We start from the raw sequence: 22028 nt of genomic DNA on the forward strand, positions 1-22028 counted from the left end.
GTCAGTGCTGAGGGAGTGCTGCACTGTCAGAGGGTCAGTGCTGAGGGAGTGCCGCACTGTCAGAGGGTCAGTGCTGAGGGAGTGCTGCACTGTCAGAGGGTCAGTGCTGAGGGAGTGCTGCACTGTCAGAGGGTCAGTGCTGAGGGAGTGCCGCACTGTCAGAGGGTCAGTGCTGAGGGAGTGCTGCACTGTCAGAGGGTCAGTGCTGAGGGAGTGCCGCACTGTCAGAGAGTCAGTGCTGAGGGAGTGCTGCACTGTCAGAGGGTCAGTGCTGAGGGAGTGCCGCACTGTCAGAGGGTCAGTACTGAGGGAGTGCCGCACTGTCAGAGGGTCAGTACTGAGGGAGTGCCGCACTGTCAGAGGGTCAGTGCTGAGGGAGTGCTGCACTGTCAGAGGGTCAGTGCTGAGGGAGTGCCGCACTGTCAGAGGGTCAGTGCTGAGGGAGCGCCGCACGGTCAGAGGGTCAGTGCTGAGGGAGTGCCGCACTGTCAGAGAGTCAGTGCTGAGGGAGTGCCGCACTGTCAGAGGGTCAGTACTGAGGGAGTGCCGCACTGTCAGAGGGTCAGTGCTGAGGGAGTGCTGCACTGTCAGAGGGTCAGTACTGAGGGAGTGCCGCACTGTCAGAGGGTCAGTGCTGAGGGAGTGCTGCACTGTCAGAGGGTCAGTGCTGAGGGAGTGCTGCACTGTCAGAGGGTCAGTGCTGAGAGAGTGCCACACTGTCAGAGGGTCAGTGCTGAGGGAGTGCTGCACTGTCAGAGGGTCAGTGCTGAGGGAGTGCCGCACTGTCAGAGGGTCAGTACTGAGGGAGTGCCGCACTGTCAGAGGGTCAGTGCTGAGGGAGTGCCACACTGTCAGAGGGTCAGTACTGAGGGATTGTTTGGAGTAATTCTATTCCTCTAGCATTATTTGTAAAGGAAAGAGTTCTGGAATAGAGTCACTGCTGTAATCCTTGAGGCTCCGCTGGATATTGGTGCACAGCAAGATCCCTCTGATTCTAATGACCTGGAGGCATTTATGTTTTGCTGACGTTTTGTTTTAGGTGTGAGTTTTGGCTAAGACAGCATCAAACCTCTTCCCCCATCCCGCTCAACTTAAACTGGATGCCATGGTAACCGTTCCGACCTGCCCCATGGACAGGGCCTCGCTTTGAAATCTCTTACGATGGGATAGGCTGACGACTTTCCGTTGGTTCTTTGTGGGAGCTTGCTGTGCGCATTTGGGCCGTGGCGATTCCCACATTGCGACAGGGCGCGCTCGCCCATGGTAGGTTGCTCATTGGCCGCGTTGTGTTTCTTGGTCTGGGGACAGACAGACAGGCAGGGTGGAAACGCCCGTGCCCCTGCAGCTTGGGGGCCTTGCTTGGGCCCTGCCTCCTGGCCCATTCCTCTCCTGTGCCGTCCCCTAGCTGGCGGGGTGGGGATGGGCGCCCTCCGCTAACTGGTTGCCAACTGTGGTGCGGCCTAGGGTGGGATGCTTTGCCGCACAACCGCTATTGGAGGCACCCACCCAGCCCCCACTCACCCTAAGATGCTCTTTTGAAGCGTAGGTGCGGACTGGATGGGCCAAATGGCCTCCTTCTGCCATTCGGTGGATTATCAATAAAATTCTGGGCCCAGCGAGGCCCTTACCCTGTAAACAAATTCTTCACAGCTTGTGCAATTCCCATCTTACATAGTCAACTGCAATCGGAGGCAGAGTGGAGAACAATACAGGGACAAAGCAGGAAGGGTCAAGAGTTGCAAGTTTTTAGGTATCCAGATCACCAACAACCTGTCCTCGTCCCCCCAACACCAACACTATAGTTAAGAAAGCCCCACCAACGCCTCTACTTTCTCAGAAGACTAAGGAAATTCGACATGTCAGCTACAACTCTCACCAAATTTTACAGATGCCCCACAGAAAGCATTTCATTCTGATTGTACCACAGTTTGGTATGACTCCTGTTCTGCCCAAGACCGCAAGGAACTCCAAAAAGGCATGAATGTGGGGTGGGGCAAGGCTTATAAGGGGAGGGTGTGGGGCAGGGCCTTTGGGAAGGCTGCAGGGGAGCGGTGGGCCATCCTGCTGCCAATCTTCACTTGGGATATCAGTGGCAGAGGCAGCAGTGCTCATCAGGGTGGATGGGCGAGTGCGGGGGGGAGGTTTGCGGCCTGCCGGGGGAATTCGGGGCTGAGAGTAATGGAGGCTCGAGGCTGCGATCAGGGAGAATCAGAGGGTCGGCGATGCAGGCTCACGGGGCTGGCCAGCGATTGGGAGGCCAGCAGTGCGGGGTCACTGCGCATATGTGGATCTCGGTGCTGACAGATCAAGTGTGAGATGATCAGGGGTCATAGTCAGTGTCCAGGGGTCAGCGTCTCATAGACGGGGTCAGAGTCTCAGGGTCAAGTGGTCAGGGGTCAGAGTCTCAGCAAGAGGGAATCAGGGGTCAGAGTCTCGGGGCACGGGTCAGGGTCTCAGGGGGCAAGGGGTCAGGGGTCAGAGTCTCGGGGCACGGGTCAGGGTCTCAGGGGCAAGGGGTCAGAGTCTCAGTGTCAAGGGGTCAGGGGTCAAAGCCTCAGGGTCAGGGGTCAGAGTCTCAGGGTCGAGGTCAGAACCTCAGCGTGAGGGGGTCAGGGATCAGAGTCTCCGTGTCACAGGTCAAAGTCTCAGGGTCAGGGGTCAGAATCTCAGGGTCAAGGGGTCAGGGGTCAGACACTCAGGGTCAGGGTGCCAGGGGTCAGAGTCTCAGCGTGAGGAGTCAGTGGTCAGAGTGTCAAGACTCAGGGGTCAGAGTCTCAGGCTCAGGAGTCAGTGTCTCAGCATGAGGGGGACAGGGGTCAGAGTCTCAAAGGTCAGTGGATCAGGGATCAAAGTCTCAGGGTCAGGGGTCAGATCTCAAAGGTCAGTGGATCAGGGATCAAAGTCTCAGGGTCAGGGGTCAGAGTCTCAGTGTCAAGGGGTCAGGGGTCAATGTTCGGAGTCTCAGGGTCAGGGGTCAAAGTGTCAGGGAGAGGGGTTCAGGGATCAGATCCCAGGGTCACGGGTCAGACTCTTAGCATGAGGGGGTCAGGCGTCAGAGTCTCAGGGTCAAGGGGTCAGGGGTCAGAGTCTCAGGGTGAAATTGTCAGAGGTCAGGGTTTAGATTTCACAGGTCAGGGGTCAGAGTCTCACCATGGAGAGGTCAGGGGTCAGTGACTCAGGGTCAGGGGTCAGATTCTCACTTTGAGGGAGTCAGGGGTCAAAATCTCAGGGTCAGTGGTCAGAGTCTCAGGGTCAGGGGTCAGAGTGCCAGCATGAGGGAGTCAGGGATCAGAGTCTGAAGGTCAGGGGTCAAGGTCTCAGGATCGGGCTAAGAGTCTCAGTGTCAAGGGGTCAGGGGTCAGAGTCTCAGGGTCAGGGGTCAGAATATCAGGTTCAAGGGGTCAGGGGTCAAACACTCAGGGTCAGAAGGCTAAGGGTCAGAGTCTCAGCATGAGGAGACAAGGGTCAGAGTCTCAAATGTCAGTGGATCAGGGGTAAAAATCTCAGGGTCCAGGGGTCAGAGACTCAGGATCAGGATCAGAGTCTCAGTGTCAAGGGTTCAGGGGTCAGAGTCTCAGCGTGGAGGAGTCAGGGATCAGAATCTCAGGGTCAGGCTCAGTGTGAGCGAGTCAGGGGTCAAAGCCTCAGGGTCAGGGGTCAGAGTCTCAGGGTTGAGGTCAGAATCTCAGCATGAGGGGGTCAGGGATCAGAGTCTCCATATCACGGGTCAAAGTCTCAGGGTCAGGGGTCAGAATCTCAGGGTCAAGGGGTCAGGGGTCAGACACTCAGGGTCAGGGGTCTAGGGGTCAGAGTCTCAGCTTGAGGAGTCAGTGGTCAGAGTGTCAAGACTCAGGGGTCAGAGTCTCAGGCTCAGGAGTCAGTGTCTCAGCATGAGGGGGACAGGGGTCAGAGTCTCAAAGGTCAGTGGATCAGGGATCAAAGTCTCAGGGTCAGGGGTCAGAGTCTCAGGGTCAAGGGATCAGGGATCAGAGTCTCTGGTCAGGGGTCAGAGTCTCAGCATGGAGGAGTCAGGGATCAGAATCTCAGGGTCAGGGCTCAGCGTTAGTGAGTCAGGGGTCAAAGTCTCAGGGTCAGGGGTCAGAGTCTCAGGGTGAGGGAGTCAAGAGTCAGAATTTCAGTGTTGGGGGGTCAGGGGTCAGAGACTCAGTATGAGGGAGTCAGCGGTCAGAGTCTCAAGGGTCAGACGATCAGGGGTCATAGTCTCAGGGTCAGATCTCAGTGACAGGGTCAGAGTCTCAGGGTCAAGTGGTCAGAGTCTCAGCATGAGGCAGTCGGGGGTCAGAATCTCAGCGTGAGGGTATCAGGGGTCAGAGTCTCGGGGTCACAGGTCAGAGTCTCAGGGGTCAGAATCTCAGTGTCAAGGGGTCAGGGGTCAGTGACTCAGGGTCAGGGGTCAGAGTTTCAGCGTGAGGGAGTCAGGGGTCAAAGTCTCAGGGTCAGGGGTCAGAGTCTCAGTGTCAGGGATTCATTGTCTCTGGGTCAAGGGGTCAGGGGTCAGGGTCAGAGTTTCATTGTGAGGGAGTCAGGGATCAAAGTCTCAGGGTCAGGAGTCAGAGTCTCAGCGTGAGAGAGTCAATCAGAGTCTCAGGGCCAGGGGTCAGAGTCTCAGGGTCAAGGGTCAGAGTACAGGGTCAGAGTCTCAGGTTCAGGGGTCATAGTGTCAGGGTCATGGGTCAGAGTCTCAGCTTGAGGGGTTCAAGGGTCAGAGTCTCTCGGGCACGGGGTCAGAGTCTCAGGGTCAAGGGTCAGTCTTGATGAAGGGGGCCAGGGGTCAGAGTACAAGGTCAGAGTCTCAGGTTCAGGGGTCATAGTGTCAGGGTCATGGGTCAGAGTCTCAGCTTGAGGGGTTCAAGGGTTAGAGTCTCTCGGACACGGGATCAGAGTCTCAGGGTCAGGGGTCAGAATCCCAGCATTGTGGGGGGGGGGGGGGGCGGAGGTCAGAGATCAGAGTCTCAGAGTCAGATGTCAGAGTCTCAGGGTCAGGGTCAGAGTCACAGCGTGAGGGAGTCAGTTGCCAGAGTCTCAGGGTCAGCGGTCAAAGTCTCAGTGTCAGGGTCAGAGTCTCAGGGTGAGAGAGTCAGGGGTCAGAGTCTTAGGTTCAGGGTCAAAGTCTTAGCGTCAGGGAGTCAGGTTCAGAGTCTCAGGGTCAGGGGTCAGAGTCTCTGGGTCAGGTGGCCAGAGGTCAGAGTTTCAGCGTGAGGGAGTCAGGGGTCAGGTTCTCAAGGGTCAGGGGTCAGAGTCTCAGTATGAGGTAGACAGTTGTTAGAGTTTCAGGGTCAGGGAGACAGGTGTCAGAGTCTCAGGGTCTCGGGTCAGAGTCTCAGCATGAGTGAGTCAGGGGTCAAAAACTCAAGGTCAGGGGTCAGAGTGTCAACATGAAGGGGTCAGGGATCAGAGTCTCAGGCTCAGTTGTCAGAGTCTCAGCGTGACGGGGTCAGAGTCTAGGGTCAGAGTCTCAGGGTGAGGAAGACAGGGGTCAGAGTCTCAGGGTCAGGGAGTCAGGGTCAGAGTCTCAAAGTCAGAGTTCATAAGAACATAAGAAATAGGAGCAAGAGTAGGCCATCTAGCCCTTCGAGCCTGCCCCGCCATTCAATAAGATCATGGCTGATCTGTCGCTGCTCAGTTCCACTTTCCCGCTTTCTCCCCATAACCCTTTCATTAAAGGGAAGTCGTGTCTGACAAATTTACTGGAGTTCTATGAGGATGTGTCTAGGGCGGTGGATAGAGGAGAGCCGGTGGATGTGGTCTTTCTAGATTTTCAGAAGGCGTTTGACAAGGTACCTCACAAGAGGTTATTGCAGAAGGTCAGGGGGCATGGAGTTGGGGGTAGGGTGTTAGCGTGGATAGAGGATTGGTTGTCAAATAGGAGGCAGAGAGTGGGGGTCAACGGGTGCTATTCGGATTGGCGGTTGGTGACTAGTGGAGTGCCCCAGGGGTCGGTGCTGGGGCCTCAGCTTTTTACCATTTATATAGATGATCTGGAGGAGGGAACCGAGTGTATGGTGTCGAAATTTGCTGATGACACCAAGATTGGGGGAACGGCAAATTGTGCGGAGGGTGTGGAGAGTCTGCAGAAGGATCTAGATAGGCTGGGCGAATGGGCCAGGAAATGGCAAATGGAATTTAATGTTGGTAAGTGTGAGGTGGTCCACTTTGGTAGGAAGAATGGTAGGAAGGATTATTACTTACGTGGCGAAAAACTGCAGCAGGCGACGGTGCAGAGGGACCGCGTGAGGGAGTCAGGGGTCAGAGTCTCAGGGTCAGTGGTCAGTGTCTTAAGCTGAGAGAGTCAGTCGTCAAAGACTCAAGGTCAGGGGTCAGAGTCTCAGCGTGAGTGAGTCAGTGGTCAAAGACTCAGGGTCAGGGAAAAGAGTCTCAGGGTCAGGGGTCAGAGTCTCAGTGTGAGTGAGTCAGTGGTCAAAGACTCAGGGTCAGGGACCAGAGTCTCAGGGTCAGGGGTCAGAGTCTCAGCGTGAGTGAGTCAGCGGTCAGAGTCTCAGGGTCAGGGGTCAAAGTCTCAGGGTCAGGGGTCAGAGTCTCGGCATGAAGCAGTCTGGGGTCAGAGCCTCAGGTTAGGGGTTGGACTCTCAGGGTAAAGGGGTCATAGTTGGAGGGTAAGGGGTTGGGGTTTGACTTGAGTGAGTCTCTGCTCATGATCTTATTGAATGGCGGGGCAGGCTCGAAGGGCTAGATGGCCTACTCCGGCTCCTATTTCTTATGTTCTTACGTTCTTATGTTCCGCAACTCCGCGCTGTGGTATGTGGTGGGGGCTGTCTTGGAGAACTTACATTCTGATCAGTATATAAACTGTGTGTGACTTTATATGGCCTTCTCTGATCAGAACCTTCCACACATCTGAACAGCGTTTCCGAAAGCTCGTGAGACTACTATCAAATAAACTGGTTGGACTCTAACCTGGTGTTGTGAGACTTCGGTGTTAAGAACATAAGAACATAAGAAATAGGAGCAGGAGTAGGCCATCTAGCCCTTCGAGCCTGCCCCGCCATTCAATAAGATCATGGCTGATGTGTCGTGGCTCAGTTCCACATTCCCGCCCTCTCCCCATAACCCTTAATCCCCTCTCTTATCAAAAACCCATCAACCCGCGTCTTAAAAATATTTAGCGAGGCAGCCTCCACCACTTCAACGGGCAGAGAATTCCAGAGATTCACCACCCTTTGAGTGAAGAAGTTCCTCCTCAACTCCGTTCTAAACCGCCTCCCCTTTATCTTGAGGCTGTGCCCCCTAGTCCTACTGTCCTTTCTGAGCGGGAAGAGTCTCTCCACCTCTATCCTATCCATCCCATTCATCATCTTATACGTCTCAATGAGATCTCCCCTCATTCTTCTAAACTCTAACGAGTACAAGCCTAGTTTATTCAGCCTTTCCTCATAGCTCAATCCCCTCAACTCCGGTATCAGCCTAGTAAACCTCCTCTGCACTCCCTCCAAGGCCAAAATATCCTTGCGTAAGTGCGGCGCCCAAAACTGCACACAGTACTCCAGCTGCGGCCTCACCAATGCCCTATACAGCTGCAGCAAGACCTCCCTACTTTTATATTCAATCCCCCTCCAACTCCTGCATCTCCCCATCCTGAGTGGGACTGGGCAGGGGGCGGGGTCTAGACGCGAGGGGGCTGGGCAGGGGGCGGGGTCTAGACGCGAGGGAACTGGGCTGGGCAGGGGGCGGGGTCTAGCCGCGAGGGAACTGGGCTGGGCAGGGGGCGGGGTCTAGCCGCGAGGGAACTGGGCTGGACAGGGGGCGGGGGCTAGCCGCGAGGGAACTGGGCTGGACAGGGGGCGGGGGCTAGCCGCGAGGGAACTGGGCTGGGCAGGGGGCGGGGCCTAGACGCGAGGGAACTGGGCTGGACAGGGGGTGGGGCCTAGACGCGAGGGAACTGGGCTGGGCAGGGGGCGGGGCCTTGGGGATTGGGCCCGGGGCCGGGGTTCGACTGAAGGGTGTAGTGGCAGGAGGGCGGGGTCCGGCCTGAAGGAGAGGATAGGTAGGGGGCGGGGTTTGGTTCGGGGCGGGGCCTGGGCGGGAGGGGTGGGGCCTGGCGGCAGGGGCTGGCTTCAGGTCGTAGTTTGACTGAAGGGTGTATTGGCAGGAGGGCGGGGTCTGGCCTGAAGGAGAGGATAGGTAGGGGGCGGGGTTTGGTTCGGGGCGGGGTTTGCGCTCCGGATCTGGCGCGCGAACGCAGATTGTTGAGCTTGTAGTGCCCCTGCTGGTGCGGCCAGTGAACCCCTCACCCACTAACTGTCACTCACTCCCTCAGTCCCCTCATCCACTGCCCCTCTGCCTCTCACCCACTCCCTCTCACTCACTGCCCCTCAACCCACTCACTCCCCCTCATCCCACTGCCCCTCAACCCTCTCACTCCCCCTCATCCACTGCCCCTCAACCCACTCACCCCCCTCATCCTCTGCCCCTCACTCTGCCTCTCACCCACTCCCTCTCACTCACTGCCCCTCACCCACTCCCTCTCACTCACTCCCCCTCACCCACTCACTCCCCCTCATCCTCTGCTTCTCACCCACTGCCCCTCACCCACTCACCATCGCTCACTCCCTCACCCACTCACTGCTCCTCATCCACTGCCCCTCACTCACTGCCCCTCACCCACTCCCTCTCACTCACTGCCCCTCACCCACTCCCTCTCACTCACTGCCCCTCACCCTCTGCCTCTCACCCACTGACTGCCCCTCACCCACTGTCCCTCACTCAGTCAGTCCCTCACTCACTCACTGCCCCTCAGTCACCCCCTGCTCTCACGCCCTGCCCCTCACCCGCTCTGCCCCTCACCCGCTCTGCCCCTCACCCACACTGCCCCTCACCCACTTGCTGCTCCTCACTCACTGCCCCTCACTCACTCACTTCCCCTCACTCACTCACTTCCCCTCACCTGCTGCCCCTCACCAACCCCTTTATCCACCTTCACCCAGTCAGTGCTCCTCACCTAGCCCTCTCTTCCTACTCTCCCACCCACACTCCCTCTCTCCCACCCACACTCCCTCTCTCCCACCCACTCTGGCTACACACAAGCCCTGGAGTGATCCCTGACCTGTGATCATCTCTTCTCAGGTCACTCCAAAGGCCACAGCTTGGAAAATCCTGGCTCCAGAATGTCCCAGGAATGGCTGCGGCATTGAACAGGGATTTTGTGTCAGCCTTCACAGTAGAATACACAAATAACATTTCAAAAATTGATGACAGAAAGGCTATAGCAGGTAAGGACCTAGAAATTATCATTATCATGGAAGAGGTAGGGCAAGTTAATGAGGCTAAAGGTAGACAAGTCTCCTGGTCCTGATGGAATGTATCCCAGGATGTTAAAATAGATGGCGGGAGAAATAGCAAATGCACTAGTGGTAATTTCCCAAAATTCGCTGGACTCTGGGGTGGTTCCAGCAGATTGGAAAACAGTAAATGTGATGCCACTGTTTAAAAGGGGAGGTAGACAAAAGGAGGGTAACTATAGGCTGGTTAGCTTAACTTCTATAGTAGGGAAAGTGCTTGACTCTCATCAAGGAAGAAATAGATATCTGGATGGAAATTGTCCCATTGGTAAGATGCTACATGGGTTCAAGAAGAGAAGGTCATGTTTGACTAATTTGGTAGAATACTTTGAGAACATTACATGCTCCGTGGACAATGGGGAACTTGTGGATGTGGTGTACCTGGATTTCCAGAAGACATTTGACAAGGTGCCGCACCAAAGACTGTTATATAAGATAAAGGTGCACAGTGTTACTGGTAATGTATTAGCATGGATGGAGGATTGGTTAACTAAGAGAAAGCAAACAGTGGGGGTAAATGGGTGTTTTTCTAGTGGCGTGCCTCAGGGATCAGTGTTGGGAGCACAATTGTTTACGATTTACATAGATGATTTGGAGTTGGGGACCAAGTGTGTCAAAATTCACAGATGACACTAAGATGTGTGGCAGAGCAAAGTGTGCAGAGGATGCTGAAAAGGATACAGATAGTCTAAGTAAGTGGGCACGGGTCTGGCAGATGGAGTACAATGTTGGTAAATGTGAGGTCATCCATTTTGGAAGGTATAACAGAAAAATGGACTGTTATTTAAATGGTAAAAAATTGCAGCATGCTGCTGAGCAGAGGAACCTGGGTGTCGTTGTGCAGGAATCACAAAAAGCTGGTTTGCAGATGCAGCAGGTCATCAAGAAGGCAAATGGAATTTTGTCCTTCATTGCTAGAGGGATAGAGTTTAAAAACAGGGAGGTTATGTATAAGGTGCTGGTGAGGCCACACTTGGAGTACTGTGTATAGTTTTGGTCTCCTTACTTGAGAAATGATATACTGGCACTGGAGAGGGTGCAGAGGAGATTCACGAGGTAGATTCCGGAGTTGAGAGGGTTGGCTTATGAGGAGACACTGAGTAGACTGGGGCTAAGCTCATTGGCATTCAGAAGAATGAGGGGAGATCTTATAGAAACATATAAGATTATGAAGAAAATATATAAGATAGAAGCAGGGAAGTTGTTTCCACTGGCGGGTAAAACTCGAACTAGGGGGCATGGCCTCACAATAAGGGGGAGCAGATTTAGTGCTGAGTTGAGGAGGAACTTCTTCATCCAAAGTGTTGAGAATCTGTGGAATTCCCTGCCCAGTGAAGCAGTTGAAGCTACCTCATTGAATGTTTTTAAGGATAAATTTTTGAACAGTAAAGGAATTAAGGGATACGGTGAGTGGGCGGGTAAGTGGAGCTGAATCCACGGAAAGATCAGCCTTGATCTTATTGAATGGCGGAGCAGTCTCGAGGGGCTAGATGGCCGTCTCCTGCTCACTGCATTGATCCCGAGCAGGTTAGCGGGGGTCACGACCCCACTCCATTATTGGCGTCTGGGACCCTGGCTGCAGGCCACCTTGGCAACGAATTCCTCTTTTGGTCCCAGACTCGCACCGTGCTGTGAGCTCTGCATCGCCATCCTCATCCCCCTCACCCCTTAACCACTCCGACAGGGTTAAAGTTCAAAGGCACATTGACGCAAAATTGGGGACAGGTGCGTGTGGTGGGTAACCATGGTGACGAGGCCTTGCCACACTGAAATTCCTGAACCCACCCCCCTCCCCGCAGAGGGTGACTGATTACCACGGGTCAAGTGAAAGTTGCCCAGAGTCAGCAGCATGGCAGGAGAGAGGAACATTGTCCACAACTCCACCGATTTTAGTGTCATCCACAAGTTTACTAACCCATCCTGCTAAGCCCTGATCCAGGTCATTTATAAAAACGAGAAGCAGCAGTGGCCCCAAAACAGATCCTTGCTGTACACCACAAGTAACTGAACTCCAGGATGAACATTTCCCATTAACCACCACCCTCTGTGTTCTTACAGCTAGCCAATTTCTGATCCAAAATGCTAAATTACCATCAATCCCATGCCCCTGTATCTTCTGCAAAGCTTACTTTACGTTATCAAACATTTTACTGAAATCCATGTACGCCACATCAACTGCTTTACTCTTATCAACCTCTTTGGTCACCTTCTCAAAGAACTCAATAAGGTTTGTGAGGCACACCCTACCCATCACAACACCGTGTTGACTAACCCTAATCAAATTATTCCCTTTTAGATGATTATAAATCCTATGTCTTATAACACTTCCCAAAACTTTGTCCACAACAGAAGTAAGGCTATTATTACCAGGGTTGTTTCTACTCCCCTTCTTGAACAATTGTTCAATTGTTCAAGGGGCACTCATAACTGAAAGGGAGCATTCCTATTTGACAGGGTGCACTCCTGATTGACAGGGTGCACTCCTGATTGACAGGGGGAGCTCCTGATTGACAGGAGGCACTCCTGATTGACAGGGTGCACTCCTGATTGACAGGGGGAGCTCCTGACTGACAGGGTGCACTCCTGATTGACAGGGGGAACTCCTAATTGACAGGGGGAGCTCCTGATTGACAGGGTGCACTCCTGATTGACAGGGTGCACTCCTGATTGACAGGGGGCACTCCAAGGGCACTCCAAATTGACAGGCAACACTCCTACCTGACAGGCGACACTCCTACCTGACAGGGGGCACTCCTACCTGACAGGGGGCACTCCTACCTGACAGGGCGTTCCTAGTTGACAGTGGGCACTCCTAATTGACAGGAGGTACTCCTAGTTGTGGGGGGAAGCACTCCTAATTGACAGGAGGCACTCCTAATTGACAGGGAACCCCTAGTTGACAGGGGGCACTCTTAATTGACGGGGAGCATTCCTAGTTGACAGGGGGTCTGCTAATTGATAGGGGGACACTCCACATTGACAGGGTCAACTCATTGATAGGGGCAACTCCTTACTGATGGGGTAACCCCTCAATGTCGGGGGGCACTCCTAATTGACAAGGTAACTCCTAATTGACAGGGGGCACTCCTAATTGACAGGGAACTTAAAATTAGGAGTGACCCACTGTTAATTATTAGGGGGCACTCCTAGGTGACATGCAGCACCCCTGGTTGACAGGGGGTACCCCTAATTGACAGGGGGCACCCCTAATTGACAGGGGAACTCCTCATTGATGGGGTAGCTCCTCACTATGAGGGTACACTGCTAATTGTTAGGGGGCGCTCGTAATTGACACGGGCCGCTCCTGATTGACAGGGGTCTCTTCTAATTGACAGGGAATACTCGTAATTGACAGGGGTCATTACTACTGGTCTGGGGGGGACTCGTAATTGTTAGGGGGCATTCCTTGGGCCACTTATAATTGACAGGGGCACTCCTACTTGACAGGGGGCACTCCAAATTGCTAGGGGCAACTCCGAATTGAAACTCTGACCCCTGACCCCCTCATGCTGACACTCTGACCCCTGACACCTTGACTCTGAGACTGTGACCCCGTCACTGAGATTCTGAACGTTGGATCCTGAGACTATGACCCCTGATCCCCTACCCTTGAGACTCTGACCCCTGTCTCCCTCATGCTGAGACTCTGAGCCCTAACCCACTGACACTGAAACTCTGACTCCTGACCACTTGACCCTGAGAATCTGACCTCTGACCCCCTACACTGAGACTCTTATCCCTGAACCTGAGACTCTGACCCCTGCCCCCTACATGGGACTCTTACACCTGACCTGAGACTCTGACCCCTGCCCCCTACACTGAGACTCTTACGCCTGACCTGAGACTTTGACTCCTGACTCCCCCATGCTGAGACTCTGACCACCTGGCCCTGAGCCCTGACCCTGAGACTCTGACCCCTGACACCTTGGCCCTGAGACTCTGACCCCTGACCTTGAGACTCTGACTCTTTGACTGTGGGAATTTGACCACTGATCACCTGAGCAGTGACCCCTGACTCCCTCGTACTGAGAATCTGACCCTGAGCCCCTGACCCCCTCACACTGAGACTCTCACCCCTGACCCTGAGATCCTGACCCTGACTCCCTCACACTGAGACTTTGACTCCTGACCCTGAGACTCTGAACTCTGACCCCCTCATGCTGAGACTCTGAGCCCTGAGCCCACCACACTGAGAGTCTGACAGCTGACCCTGAGACTCTGACCCCTGACCCTGAGACTTTGACCCGTGAACCTGAGACTCGGACCCCTGACACCCTCATGCTGATACTCTGACCTCTGACCCCCTGACCCTGAGACTCTGACACCTGACTGCACCATGCTGAGACTCTGACCACTGACCCTGAGACTCTGATCCCTGATTCCACCACGCTGAGCCCCTGATGTTGAGACTCTGACCCCTGACTCCACCACACTGAGACTCTGACTCCTGACTTGAGACTCTGACCCCTGATGCCTTGTCCCTGAGACCCTGACCCTGACACTGAGACTATGATCCCTGATCCTCTGAAACTTGAAACTCTGACCCCGTCTCCCTCATGCTGAGACTCTGATCCCTGATTCCCTCTCGATGAGATTCTGACCCCGACATTGAACTATGATCCCTAAACTTCTGAAACTTGACTCCTGACCTTTGAGACTCTGGACTCTGACCCCCCTGACCCTGAGACTCTGACCCCTGACCCTGAGACTCAAGCCCCTGAGACTCTGACCCCTGATCCTAAGACTCTAACCCCTCACCCTGAGAGCCTGTCCCATGACCCCTGACCCTCTTGCACAATGTTCTGACTCCGACCCTGAGATTCTAACCCTTGACCCCCTCATCTTCAGACTCTGACACCTGACCCTGAGATTCTGATCCTGAGACTTTGACCCCTGACCTCCTAACACTGAGACTCTGACCCGTTGACACTGAGACTCTGACCCCTGACACTGAGACTCTGAGATTCTGAGACTCTGAGATTCTGACCCCTGAACCTGAGACTGTGACGCATGACCCTGAGACTCTGATGCCTGACCCCGTTAACCTGAGACTCTGACTCCCTCATGACTCTTACCCCTGACCCTCTGACTTTGACACCCTTGTGCTGAGACTCTGCCTTGACCCTGTGACTCTGACCCGTTACTCTAAGACTCTGACTCCTGATTCCCCCATGCTGAGACTCTGACCCTGAGACTCTGAGCCCTTGACCCTTCACCCCCTGACTCTTGAAACTCTGGCCTCTGACTCTCTCATGCTGACACTCTGACCCCTGACCCTGAGACTCTGACCCCTTTCCCCTGACACCTTGACCCTGAGACTCTGACCTGTCACTGAGACTCTGACCCTTGGACCCTGAGACTATGACCACTGAGCCCCTGAGCCTTGACACTGTGACACCTGTCTCCCTCATGCTGAGACTCTGACCCCGACCCATTGACCCTGAGATTCTGACCCCAGACCCTGAGATTCTGATCCCTGACTCTCTCATGCTGAGACTCTGACCCCTGAGCCCCCCATGCTGAGACTCTGACCCCAACCCTGAGACTTTGACCCCTGACTCCCTCACGCTGAGATTCTTACCCTGAGACTCTGACCTCTGACCCCCTGACCCTGAGACCCTGACCCCTGAACCTGAGACTTTGACTGCTGACTCATTCATGCTGAGACTCTGACTCCAGACCCCTTGACTCTGAGACTCTGACCCCGACCTTGCGACTTTCACCCCTGATCCCCAGGAACTTGAGACTTTGCTCCCTGTCTCTCTCATGGTGAGACTTTGCCTCTGACCCTTGCGACTCTATCTCCTGACCCTTGAGACTCTGATCTGTGACTCCCTCTCGCTGAGACTCTGACCCCTGGCCCCCTGACCCTGAGACTCTGACCCCTGACCCCCTGATCCTGAGACTCTGACCTCTGACCCTTGAGACTCTGACCCCTGACCCTTGAGACTTTGATCCCTGAACCTGAGACTCTGACCCCTGACCAACTTACCCTAGACTCTGACCCCTGACCCCCTTACACGAGACTCTGACCCTGACACTGAGACTCTGACTCTTGACTCCATCACCTTGAGGCTCACCCCTGACCCCCTGACACTGAGACTCTGACTTCTGATTACTTGTCAATGAGACTGACCTCGGACCCTAAGACTCGGACCTCTGACCCCTGACCCCCTGAACCTGAGATTCTGAACCCTGACCCCCTGAACCTGAGACTCTGACCCGTACACTGAGACTCTGACTCTGAGACTTTGACCCTTGACACCCCCTTCGCTGAGACTCTGGCCTCTGACCCTGAGACTCTGACCCCTGACACCTTGACCCTGAGACCCCTGATCCCCTGAAGTCTGAGACTCTGACCCCTGTCTGTCTCATGCTAAGACTCTGACCCCTGACCCCCTACACTGAGACTCATACCTCAGACCCCCTGACCCTGAGACTCTGACCTGACTCCCTTATGTTGAGACACTGCCTCCTGACCCCCTTACCCTGAGATTCTGGCTCCTGACCCCCTTATCCTGAGGCTCTGACCCCTGATCCTGAGACACTGACCCCTTTAATCTCAGACTCTTACCCTGAGACTCTGACCCCTGACCCAATTATACGAGAATCTGATCCCTGACCTCAGCTTGAGAGTCTGATCCCTGAGCCAGAGACCCTGACCCCTGAACCTGAGACTCTGAACCATGACCACCTGAACCAGGGATTCTGACCCCTGATCCCCTGAAATTGAGACTCTTACCCCTGATCCATGACCCTGACACTCTGATTCCTGACTCCCCCATGCTGAGACTCTGACAGCTGACTCTGAGATTCTGACCCCTGACTCCCTGACTCTTGAAACTCTGACCCTTGACTCCCTCACGCTGAGACTCTGATCCCTGACCATAAGAACATAAGAAATAGGAGCAGGAGTAGGCCATCTAGCCCTTCGAGCCTGCCCCGCCATTCAATAAGATCATGGCTGATCTGAAGTGGATGAGTTCCACTTTCCCGCTTTCTCCCCATAACCCTTAATTCCCTGTCTATCAGAAACCTATCTACCCGTAACTTAAATATATTTAGCAAGGTAGCCTCCACCACTTCAACGGGCAGAGAATTCCAGAGATTCACCACTCTTTGAGTGAAGAAGTTCTTCCTCAACTCTGATCTAAACAGCTCCCCCCCTTATCTTGAAGCTGTGTCCTCTCGTCCTGCTATTTTTTCTAAGCGGGAGGAATCTCTCAACCTCTACCCTATCTATCCCCTTCATTATCTTATACGTCTCTATAAGATCCCCCCTCATCCTTCTAAACTCCAAGACCCTGAGACTCTGACCCATGACACTGAGACTCTGACTCCTTACTCCCTGACCCTGAGATTCTGACCCCCAGCACTCACTTGACTCTAACCGCTGACCCCCAACCCTGAGGCTTTGACCCTGACTTATGTTGAGACTCTGACCCCTGACCCCCTTATCCTGAGACTCTGACCCCTCACCCTGAGATTCTGACCCCTGACCCTGAGACTCTGATCCTTGCCTCCACCATGCTGAGACTCTGAACCCAGACCCCCTGACCCCGTGAACCTGAGACTCTAACCCCTGAACCTGGGATTCTCATCGCTGACCCTGAGACTCTGACCCCTGACCCCGTGAACCTGAGACTCTGATGCCTGACACCCTCACGCTGTGACTCTGACCCCGATCCTGAGACTCTGATCCTCGTTGGAGTTTAGAAGGATGAGGGGGGATCTTATAGAGATGCATAAGATAATGAAGGGGATGGATAGGGTGGAGGTAGAGAGATTCTTCCCGCTCAGAAAGGACAGCAGGACTCGCGGGCACAGCCTCAAGATAAGGCGGGGGGGGCGCAGTTTAGAACGGAGTTGAGGAGGAACTTCTTCACTCAAAGGGTGGTGAATCTCTGGAATTCTCTGCCCGTTGAAATGGTGGAGGCTGCCTCGCTAAATATATTTAAGTCACGGGTAGATAGGTTTTTGGTAGGCAAGGGAATTAAGGGTTATGGGGAGAAAGCGGGAAAGTGGAACTGATCCACTTCAGATCAGCCACGATCTTATTGAATGGCAGGGCAGGCTCGAGGGACTAGATGGCCTACTCCTGCTACTACTTCTTATGTTCTTATCCTTGACCCCCTACACTGAGACTCTGACCCCTGACTCCCTGAACCTGAAACTCTGATCACTGAACCTGAGATTCTACTCCCTGACCCTCTGAAATTGAGACTCTGACCTCTGACCCCCTGAACTGTGACTCTCATCCCTGAACCTAAGATTCTGACCCCTGACCCTCTGAAATTGAGACTCTTACCCCTGACCCTGAGACTCTGACTCCTGATTCCCCCACGCTGAGATTCTGACCCCTGGACCTGAGACTCTGACCCCTCTCCCCTGACCGTGAGACTCTGACCACTGATAAACAGAGCCTTGAGACTCTGACCCCTGACTCCTTACTCCTGAGACTCTTTCCACTGAACCCCTGACTCTTGAAACTCTGACCCCTGACTCCCCATGCTGAGATCCTGAGCCCCTGACCCCCTCACCCTGAGACTCTGACCCCTCACCCCGTGAACCTGAAACTCTGATGCCTGACACCCTTACACTGAGACTCTTACCCCTGACCCTGAGACTCTGACTCCTGACTCCCCCCATGCTGAGACTCTGACCCATGACCCCCTCACCCTGAGACTCTGATCCCGACCCCCTTCCCTGAGACTCTGACCCCTGACCCTGCCTCCATCATGCTGAGACTCTGAACCCAGACCCCCTGACCCTGAGACTCTCTCCCCTGACCCCATGAACCTGCAACTCTGATCCCTGTCCCTGAGACTCTGACCCCTGAATCTGGGACTCTCATCGCTGATCCTGAGACTCTGACCCCTGACCCCATGAACCTGAGATTCTGAAGCCTGACACACTCACGCTGAGACTCTGACCCCTGACCCCCTACACAGACTCTTACCCCGACCCTGAGACTCTGAATTGTGACTCCCCCATGCTGAGACTTTGACGCCTGACCCCCTTACACGAGACTCTGATCCCTGACCTTGAGACTCTGACTCCTGACTCTGAGGCTCTGACCCCTGACCCTGAGATTCTGACCTCTGACCTTTGAGATTTCTGACCCCTGATTCCCTCACATTGAGACTCTGACCCCCTGAACGTGAGATCCTGACCCCTGACCCTCTGAAATTGACTCTGATCCCTGACCTTGAGACTCTGAGACTCTGACCTTTGAGATTCTGACCCCTGATCCCCTGACCCTGAGAACTGACTCCTGACTCACCCATGCTTAGTCTCTGACATGAGACTCTGACCCCGACTCTCTGACTCTTGAAACTCTGACTCCTGACTCCCTCACGCTGACACTCTGATCCCTGACACTGAGACTCTGATTCCTCACTCCCTGACCCTGAGATTCTGACCCCTGACCCCCCTCGTCCTGAGACTCTGACCCCTGACCCCCGACCCTGAGACTCTGACCCCGACTCATGTTGAGACTCGAGACTCTGACCCCTGACCCCCTTACCCTGAGATTCTGACTCTTGACCCCCTTACCCTGAGACTCTGACCCCTGACACCTTCGCCCTGAGACTCTGACCCCTGACGCCCCCGTCCTGAGACTCTGACCCCTGACGCCCCAGTCCTGAGACTCTGACCCCTGATGCCCTCGTCCTGAGACTCTGACCCCTGACGCCCCCGTCCTGAGACTCTGACCCCTGACGCCCCCGTCCTGAGACTCTGACCCCTGACGCCCTCGCCCTGAGACTCTGACCCCTGACGCCCCCGTCCTGAGACTCTGACCCCTGACGCCCTCGTCCTGAGACTCTGACCCCTGACGCCCTCGTCCTGAGACTCTGACCCCTGACGCCCTCGTCCTGAGACTCTGACCCCTGACGCCCCCGTCCTGAGACTCTGACCCCTGACGCCCCCGTCCTGAGACTCTGACCCCTGACGCCCTCGTTCTGAGACTCTGACCCCTGACGCCCCCGTCCTGAGACTCTGACCCCTGACGCCCCCCGCCCTGAGACTCTGACCCCTGACGCCCCGTCCTGAGACTCTGACCCTGACGCCCCCGTCCTGAGACTCTGACCCCTGACGCCCCCGTCCTGAGACTCTGACCCCTGACGCCCCCGCCCTGAGACTCTGACCCCTGACGCCCCCGTCCTGAGACTCTGACCCCTGACGCCCCCGTCCTGAGACTCTGACCCCTGACGCCCCCGCCCTGAGACTCTGACCCCTGACGCCCCCGTCCTGAGACTCTGACCCCTGACGCCCCCGCCCTGAGACTCTGACCCCTGACGCCCCCGCCCTGAGACACTGACCCCTGACGCCCCGCCCTGAGACTCTGACCCCTGACGCCCCCGCCCTGAGACTCTGACCCCTGACGCCCTCGTCCTGAGACTCTGACCCCTGACGCCCTCGTCCTGAGACTCTGACCCCTGACGCCCTCGTCCTGAGACTCTGACCCCTGACGCCCCGTCCTGAGACTCTGACCCCTGACGCCCGCCGTCCTGAGACTCTGACCCCTGACGCCCCCGTCCTGAGACTCTGACCCCTGACGCCCCCGCCCTGAGACTCTGACCCCTGACGCCCCCGCCCTGAGACTCTGACCCCTGACGCCCCCCGCCCTGAGACTCTGACCCCTGACGCCCCCGCCCTGAGACTCTGACCCCTGACGCCCCCGCCCTGAGACTCTGACCCCTGACGCCCCCGCCCTGAGACTCTGACCCCTGACGCCCCCGCCCTGAGACTCTGACCCTGACGCCCCCCGCCCTGAGACTCTGACCCCTGACGCCCCCGCCCTGAGACTCTGACCCCTGACGCCCCCGTCCTGAGACTCTGACCCCTGACCTGATTCATCAGATATTTCCACTTGCTAGCGAGACCCGAATTGGAGAAGTCAGGGCCTGGGACACTCCAAGAAACTTCCGGAATCTTCCAGTCCCCTTATGCTGTGATTCGGACCCTTTTAACCCTGAGAGTCCAATGCCTGATCCACTTACCCTGCAATTCTGACCCCTGACCCCCTTATGCTGAGTCCAATCCCTGACCCCCTCACTCTGAGACTCTGACCCTGAGACCCTGAGCCCTGTTCCCCAACCCAGAGACCCTGACCCCTGGAACCCCTGACCTTGAGACTCTGACCCCTGACCCTGAGACTCTGACCCCTGACCCCTCTGAACCTGAGACTCTGATCCCTGTCCCCCGACCCAGAGACTCTGACTCCCTGATCCTGAGATTCTGACCCCCAAGGGGCGGCGGGGACTGTGGAACCTACACTCGGGGAGAGTGTCAATCCTTTCTGAGCTAATGAGCTGAGGGAGAGGGATGAATTGTGAAAGGATAAGCTGCCCAAGGAAGGCCATTTGAAGCTTCGTGTCCTGTGCTGACCCTTTAATCCCCCCACCCCGTCTTCTCTCCCCCACGCCCCGGTACGTCCCAGCAACTAGGCCAAGGGGCCAGGGTGGGAGGAGGTGGGGCTGGAGCATCATGTCAAACCAGCAGCCAGCAGATCGGATGAATGGCCTCATTCCACCTTCGATCAACACTCAGTGAAAATCTCAGTATTATTCTCGAGATAGTGTTAATAAATATAAGTCCACCCCCTGATCTGGCTCTCTTTCAGTCTCTATCTGTGTGTGTGTGGTGTGTGTGTGTGTGTGTCTCTCTCTCTCTCTCTCTTTGTCTGTCTGTCTCTCTCTTTCTCGCTCTGTCTCTTTCTATCTCTGTCTGTCTTTGTCTCTGTCCTTCCTCTCCCCCTGCCCCCCTCCGCCTCTCCCCCCTCCGCCTCTCCCCCCCTCCGCCCCTCTCCCCCTCCGCCCTCCCCCCTCCGCCTCTCCCCCCTCCGCCTCTCCCCCCCCTCCGCCTCTCCCCCCTCCGCCTCTCCCCCCCTCCGCCTCTCCCCCCCTCCGCCTCTCCCCCCTCCGCCTCTCCCCCTCCGCCTCTCCCCCCCTCCGCCTCTCCCCCCCTCCGCCTCTCCCCCCTCCGCCTCTCCCCCCTCCGCCTCTCCCCCTCCGCCTCTCCCCTCCGCCTCTTCCCCCCTCCGCCTCTTCCCCCCTCCGCCTCTTCCCCCCTCCGCCTCTTCCCCCCTCCGCCTCTTCCCCCCTCCGCCTCTTCCCCCCTCCGCCTCTTCCCCCCTCCGCCTCTTCCCCCCTCCGCCTCTTCCCCCCCTCCGCCTCTCCCCCCCTCCGCCTCTCCCCCCCTCCGCCTCTCCCCCCCTCCGCCTCTCCCCCCCTCCGCCTCTCCCCCCCTCCGCCTCTCCCCCCCTCCGCCTCTCCCCCCCTCCGCCTCTCCCCCCCTCCGCCTCTCCCCCCCTCCGCCTCTCCCCCCTCCGCCTCTCCCCCCTCCGCCTCTCCCCCCTCCGCCTCTCCCCCCCTCCGCCTCTCCCCCCTCCGCCTCTCCCCCCCTCCGCCTCTCCCCCCTCCGCCTGATTGTGACTCTCTGACTTTCTCTCTGACTTTCTCTCTGTCTCTCTCGCTGTCTCTCTCGCTGTCTCTCTCGCTGTCTCTCTCGCTGTCTCTCTCGCTGTCTCTCTCGCTGTCTCTCTCGCTGTTCTCTCGCTGTCTCTCTCGCTGTCTCTCTCGCTGTCTCTCTCGCTGTCTCTCTCGCTGTCTCTCTCGCTGTCTCTCTCGCTGTCTCTCTCGCTGTTCTCTCTCTGACTCTCTCGCTGTCTCTCTCGCTGTTCTCTCTTTGACTCTCTTGCTGTCTCGC

General features: G+C 56.0%; 1 protein-coding gene across 1 annotated transcript in view; it reads left to right on the forward strand.

The window, feature by feature from the left end:
* Nucleotides 1-9156: 9156 nt before the first annotated feature.
* LOC145351602 (solute carrier family 15 member 4-like) overlaps nucleotides 9157-22028 on the forward strand; it is a 47272-nt gene continuing 34400 nt past the window's right edge. The window contains exon 1 of the mRNA XM_080201186.1: nucleotides 9157-9248. The gene's annotated coding sequence lies outside the window, so the exon portion shown is untranslated. The remainder of the gene's footprint in view (nucleotides 9249-22028) is intronic.

Source organism: Carcharhinus amblyrhynchos, chromosome 13 (assembly GCF_965287045.1).
Source record: "Carcharhinus amblyrhynchos chromosome 13, sCarAmb.v2.hapA, whole genome shotgun sequence".
Taxonomy (NCBI): Eukaryota; Metazoa; Chordata; class Chondrichthyes; order Carcharhiniformes; family Carcharhinidae; genus Carcharhinus; species Carcharhinus amblyrhynchos.